This window comes from Arachis duranensis, chromosome 1, assembly GCF_000817695.3.
Source record: "Arachis duranensis cultivar V14167 chromosome 1, aradu.V14167.gnm2.J7QH, whole genome shotgun sequence".
NCBI classification, from domain to species: Eukaryota; Viridiplantae; Streptophyta; class Magnoliopsida; order Fabales; family Fabaceae; genus Arachis; species Arachis duranensis.
The window spans coordinates 15,103,698-15,110,670 of record NC_029772.3 but is presented as its reverse complement, the minus strand read 5'-3'; positions in this window follow the sequence as shown (position 1 = coordinate 15,110,670).

The window sequence follows — 6,973 nt, the reverse complement described above, 5'->3', positions numbered from 1 at the left end:
CAATTGATTTTTCATCTTCGATCATCTTAAAACCCAGACAAGTCTTTTGTTCAAGTGACCAATACTAAAATTAAATTTGCTTATCATCGGTTAAATTCTTTTGAACCAGTGTGTTGTAGTATAGTCAGGTATGATCCTAAGTAGATGCCCGCCATTGAAATATGTTTTGTCTGTGAGAAATGATGGTTCTTATTATAACTGGGATAACCAAAATTAGAGAAGGACCACTACTTGGCCTATGTGCTAATATATATGTACATATGTCATGAATAAATAAAAGATTTTACAAACCAGGATTTGGATATTGGTTAATAATCGATGTTAACTACATCTGCTAGTTATTAAAACTACTTGTGTTATTTAACAAATGTTTGATCCACTTAATTAAGATCGCTCTCTTTATTTTTTAATACTTTAAACTTTAAAAACTATTATTAAAAAAATCTCACCAAAATTGTTGGCGCCCAATTTTGGTCTTGTTTGGATGTTTCAATGATAACCATCTAGTGCACGATATTTAATTTGAGACTAAAATAAGTTATTTAGTGTAAATTTAAAGATCGATTTAATACATCTACGATTATGAGATAACAAATGACACATGAACAAATAATGTTACGATATATAGTATAAGCTAACACATGATCAAATAGAATTTTGACATGTCACACAATTGTCCACGTCAGTATGTCACGTGTTACTGATTGACTCATCATTATACCACTATATATGGTCGAACCATGAAGTGATATATGTCACTAACAATCCACATCAGCAAACTGTTAATGAAAAATAGATTAAAGACTAATGTAATACATTTTTGTTAGAACATAATTGATGCAATTGAAATTTCATAAACGATTTTAATACACGACGTGAATCTTAAAAATCACTTTGGAAATTAATTCTAATTTTAACTTATTAGTTAGTTTTATGTCATATTATTTTATATCCTATATTTAGGCTTAATTATGTCACGGAGTGAAATTGGAATGCCGTCAAATATATTGGGTGAATAGGAAGCACGGACTTGCGCTGACATTTCTCTATCAAAGTAAAGACAAGACAATTTTCAAGTAAGAGTTGCAAATCAATTACCATTACAATAATAAGGCACATATAAACTAAGAAAGAATAGGAACTAATTTTATTTTTTCTTTTAGGGTGTGTTTGTTTGAGAGAAAAATGGGAGGAAGGAAATAGGAAGGAAAGAAATTGGAAGGAAAATAATTATTTTTCTTTGTTTGGTTGAATGGAAAACTCAAAAAGAAAAAATGAATAGTGTAAAAAAATGGGTGGGACCCATTAAAAATTTTTTCCCTCCAATAATGGATGGAAAATGGAAGGAAAATATATTTTCTATCAATATTCCAATATTACCCTTTAATTTTTAATATATTTTAAAATATCTAAGGATAAAATTGTCTTTTCATAACATTATATACTATTTCCTTCCTTCTCATTTTCCTTTCATCCAAACATATTCAAGGAAAATAAAATTCCATCCAATTTCTTTCCTTTCTCTTCTTTCCTTTCTATTTCCTTCCTTTCTATTTCTTTCCTTCCAACCAAACAAAGCCTTAATTCCTTTTCCTTTTTTTTCTGAAAATTTAGGGTTTAGTTTTTAAAATTAATAATCTAAAAATTATTAGAATAAATAAAATAACTTTTTAAAAATTAATTGATATTAACAAAAAAAAATTAAAATTGGCTCCCTAACATTTTACTCATATTAATATTTTGAAAAAGTCTATTTGTATAGCAAAATGTTCCATTTTCTTATTACCCTTTTCAGGCATTTTTCCATATTATTTCTTTTTCTTCTACTTTTATTTTTTAATTTTTATTTTACAATATCTTACTTATATTATTGTTGTTATTTTCTTTTGTCTTTTTTATATATACTTATCAAGCTTATTAGTACGTAAGCTTTCACATTTTTTTTAAATTACGACCTTCTTTTCCTTTTTTTTTTTAATTTATAAGGTACAATTATTTATAGGTAAATGTTATGGTATCTATCACATTGTATCTAAATTATTAAAAAAAATAAATAATATTTAATAAATTTTAAATAATTTATTTTTTACTTTAAATATTTTATTTTTTATTTTAGAAAATAAATTAGATAATTTAAGCATTACAACAAAGACACTATAAAATTTACCTTGTTTATAAAAGTAAATTTTGGGTGTACTAAGTGAATACTGTATTAATACTTTAATGTCACTTAGGTCATTTTTAATTATGGTTTATTTTTAACATATTACTAGCGCAAAAAGAAAAATTATACTGTAATTTCATTATTATCTAATGTGAAAAATTATATAATTTTTATCGTGTATGGTTAATTTTTATTATTAATTAAAAAATATAATGATATATATGGAACTTGTAATATTATTCAACAAAAGCAAAAAATAAATACGTGATAAAAGTTCCCATAAACAAGCTAGGAGAACCTATTATTCTGCTCGACCTACTACTTCAACTGCCCGCTAAGCTCTTTTTTGAATAGAGTGACTTGCTTTCTTTGGTCTGTTCCACACACATAGAATGGTTATGGCTTCCAACATCAGAACATTACTAAATCAAGACATAGTGGTGGTGTTGACGCATTCGACGTCATACACCCTTTCACATTTGTTATGTAACATCTTTTTTAGTATGTGTTCATGCCTAAGATCATAACGTCATAATGAATTCGATATCATATTGGACACACACGACTCTGTATTATAAGTATTTCTATTATTTGACTCAATACTTGTAGTAGCCTTTTAGTGGAGTTAGGTCTATTTCTAGTTTTTTTTTTCTGATAGTGAAAACGCATAAGATAAAATAGATGCAAATGCGTTGTGAGGAATAAATAGTCAAATTAGTCTCTAAAAGATTTTTTTAATCAAATTCATCTTTCAAAAATTTTAAATTAGTCATTTTAGTCCTTTCGTCACTTCCGTTACTAACAACGTCAAAATTTGTTGATGTGACACCATAACGCACACCTAATAGTCATAATTGGCGGTTAACATTATAAGTTTATGAAATCATATCAAATCAATCCTAAATTGAGGAATTTTTATATTTCAACTTCTTCCCTCAATTAAGTTTTAATTTGTTCTAATTTCATAAACTTATCATACTAATAGTCAATTAAAATTTCTATGGGTGTTATAGTATCACTTAACGTGCAATATTAACAAATTTCAGCGCTGTCAATAAAAAAAATGACAGAAGAACTAATACGATTAATTTAGAATATTTGAAGAACGAATTTGATTAAAAAAATTTTTTGAGAACTAATTTAGAGAACGAATAATCTTTTAGAGACAAATTTGATCTGAGCTATGTGCATCCTCTTATTAAGATAGTAAACATAACATACTATACTCAGATGTGACATCAGATATGTAACAGATAAATAATATCAAGATCATCACATTATGTCATTTACATATCTTAATATTTGTCATAAATATAAACACATAATTCTATGCATACGTTGAAAGAAATGTCTAGTCCCTCTGTTTTGGATTACCCATTAAAACTGTGAACCAAACACGATAAGCAAAAGGAAACACTCTACCTAGATCTAAAGGGTTCTAAATCAGAGATTCCAACAGTACTTCCAGGTGTTTCGCAAAAAAAAAAAACATAGGTCCTTGTGGTAGTCGGTTGATGAGCGGATAATTTATACGCTTTTGGCATTGTTTTTAGATAGTTTTTAGTATGATCTAGTTATTTTTAGGGATGTTTTCATTAGTTTTTATGCTAAATTCACATTTCTGGACTTTACTATGAGTTTGTATGTTTTTCTGTGATTTCAGGTACTTTTTGGCTGAAATTGAGGGACATGAGCAAAACTCTAAAAAAAGGCTGACAAAGGACTGCTGATGCTGTTCGAATCTGACCTCCCTGCACTCGAAATAGATTTTCTAGAGCTACAGAACTCCAAATGGCGCGCTTTCAACAGCGTTGGAAAGTAGACATCCAGAGCTTTCTAGCAATATATAATAGTCCATACTTTATTTGGAATTTGATGACGTAAACTAGCGCTCAACGCCAGTTCCATGCTGCATTCTGGAGTCAAACGCCAGAAACACGTCACGAACCAGAGTTGAACGCCCAAAACACGTTACAACTTGGCGTTCAACTCCAAGATAAGCCTCATCTCGTGTAACATTCAAGCTCATCCCAAACATACACCAAGTGGGCCCTGGAAGTAGATTTATGTATCAATTACTTACTCCTGTAAACCCTAGTAGCTAGTCTAGTATAAATAGGATAGTTTACTATTGTATTAGACATCTCTGGACGCCTAGTCCTTAGACCTTCATGGGGGCAGGCCATTCGGCCATGTCTGGACCTTTCACTTATGTATTTTCAACGGTGGAGTTTCTACACATCATAGATTAAGGGTGTGGAGCTCTGCTGTACCTCAAGTTTTAATGCAATTACTATTATTTTCTATCCAATTCGATTTATTCATGTTCTAAGATATTCGTTGCACTTCAACTTGATGAATGTGATGATCCGTGACACTCATCATCATTCTCACCTATGAACGCGCATGATTGACAACCACTTCCATTCTACCTTAGGCTGGGCGCATATTTCTTGGATTCCTTAATCAGAATCTTCGTGGTATAAGCTAGAATTGATGGCGGCATTCATGGGAATCTGGAAAGTCTAACCTTGTCTGTGGTATTCCGAGTAGGATTCCAGGATTGAATGACTGTGACGAGCTTCAAACTCCTGAAGGCTGGGCGTTAGTGGCAGACGCAAAAGAATCACTGGATTCTACTCCAACCTGATTCAGAACCGACAAATGATTAGCCGTGCTGTGACAGAGCATTTGGACCTTTTTCACTGAGAGGATGGGATGTAGCCATTGACAACAGTGATGCCCTACATACAGCTTGCCATAGAAGGGAGTGATAAAATTGGATAAAAGCAGTAGGAAAGCAGAGATTCATAAGGAACACAACATCTCCATGCACCTATCTGAAATTCCAACCATTGGATTAGATGAGTAACTTTATCTTTATTTCCTGTTTATTTTATTTTTCTTTTAATTATCTAATCTCCCATAACCACATGGATAAGCCTGACTGAGATCTACAAGATGACCATAGATTGCTTCATACTAATAATCTCCGTGGGATCGACCCTTACTCACGTAAGGTATTACTTGGACGACCCAGTGCACTTGCTGGTTAGTTGTGCGAAGTTGTGAATTAAATTTTAGACACCATGATATTGAGCACCAAGTTTTTGGAGCCATTATCGGGGAATTAATTCCATACTACAATAAAGAGTACAAATCACAATTTCGTGCACCAAGTTTTTGGCGCCGTTGCCGGGGATTGCTCGAGTATGGACAACTAACGGTTCGTCTTGTTGCTCAAATTAGGTAATTTTCTTTTCAAAAAAAAATTTTCAAAAAATTTTTCTTTATTTTCGTTTTTTCTAAAGAATATTTTCGAAAAAAATAATAAAAATACAAAAAAATCATAAAATCAAAAAAAGAATTATTTTGTGTTCTGGTTTGAGTCTTGAGTCAATTTTTAAATTTGGTGTCAATTGCATGTTTTTAAAAAAATTGTGCATTAGTTTTTCGAAAATTCCATGCATTCATAGTGTTCTTCATGATCTTCAAGTTGTTCTTGGTAAGTCTTCTTGTTTGATCTTGATGATTTTCTTGTTTTGTGTTGGTTGTTGTTTATCATATGCATTTTTCGTTTGTTAGAGTCCATGCAGTAAAGATTTCTAAGTTTGGTGTCTTGCATGTTTTCTTTGCATAAATTTTTTTTTTCAAAATTATGTTCTTGATGCTCATCATGATCTTCAAAGTGTTCTTGGTGTTCATCTTGACATTCATAGTGTTCTTGCATGCATCATAAGTTTTGATTCATAATTTTCATGTTGTGAGTCATTTTTGTTGTTTTTCTCTCTCATCATTAAAAATTCAAAAATAAAAAATATATATCTTTTCCTTATTTCTCTCCAAATTTTCAAAAATTTGAGTTGACTTAGTCAAAAGTTTTTAAAAATTAGTTGTTTCTTACAAGTCAAGTCAAATTTTAAATTTTAAAAGTCTTATCTTTTCAAAATTTTTTTCAAAAATCATATCTTTTTCATTTTTTTTCTATTTTTCGAAAATTTTGAAAATTATTTTTCAAAATATCTTTTTCAACTTTATTTCATAATTTTCGAAAATTAACAATTAATATGATTGATTCAAAAATTTGAAGTTTGTTACTTTCTTATTAAGAAAGGTTCAATCTTTAAATTCTAGAATCTTATCTTTTAATTTTTTGTTAGTTAAGTAATTAATTTTAATTTTAAAAATTAAATCTATCTTATCTTATCTTTAATATCATATCTTTTTCAAAAATTTAATTTCAAATATCTTATCTAACTTCTTATCTTCTTATCTTTTCAAATTTGATTTTAATATCTTTTTCAACTAACTATTTGACTTTTTGTTTGTTTCTTATCTTTTTCAAAACCACCTAACTACTTTTTTCTCTCTAATTTTCAAAAATATCTCATCTCTTTTTCAAAAATTCTTTTTAATTAATTGATTGTTTTAATTTTAATTCTATCTTATCTTTTATTTTCAAAAATCATTTAACTTCTTTTCAAATTTATTTTCGAAATTTCTTCCCTCTTCCCTTCTTCTATTTATTTATTTATTTACTAACACTTCTCTTCACCTCTCTTCATCTCAAATTACTGCCCCTACCTATTCATTCTTCTTCACTCCTATTCCCTTTCTTCTTCTACTAACATAAAGGAATCTCTATACTGTGACATAGAGGATTCCTCTTTCTTTTCTTGTTCACTTCTTCCCTTTTTGAGCAGGAACAAGGAAAAAGGCATTCTTGTTGAAGCTGATCCTGAACCTGAAAGGACTCTGAAGAGAAAATTAAGAGAAGCTAAATTACAACAATCCAGAGACAACCTTTCT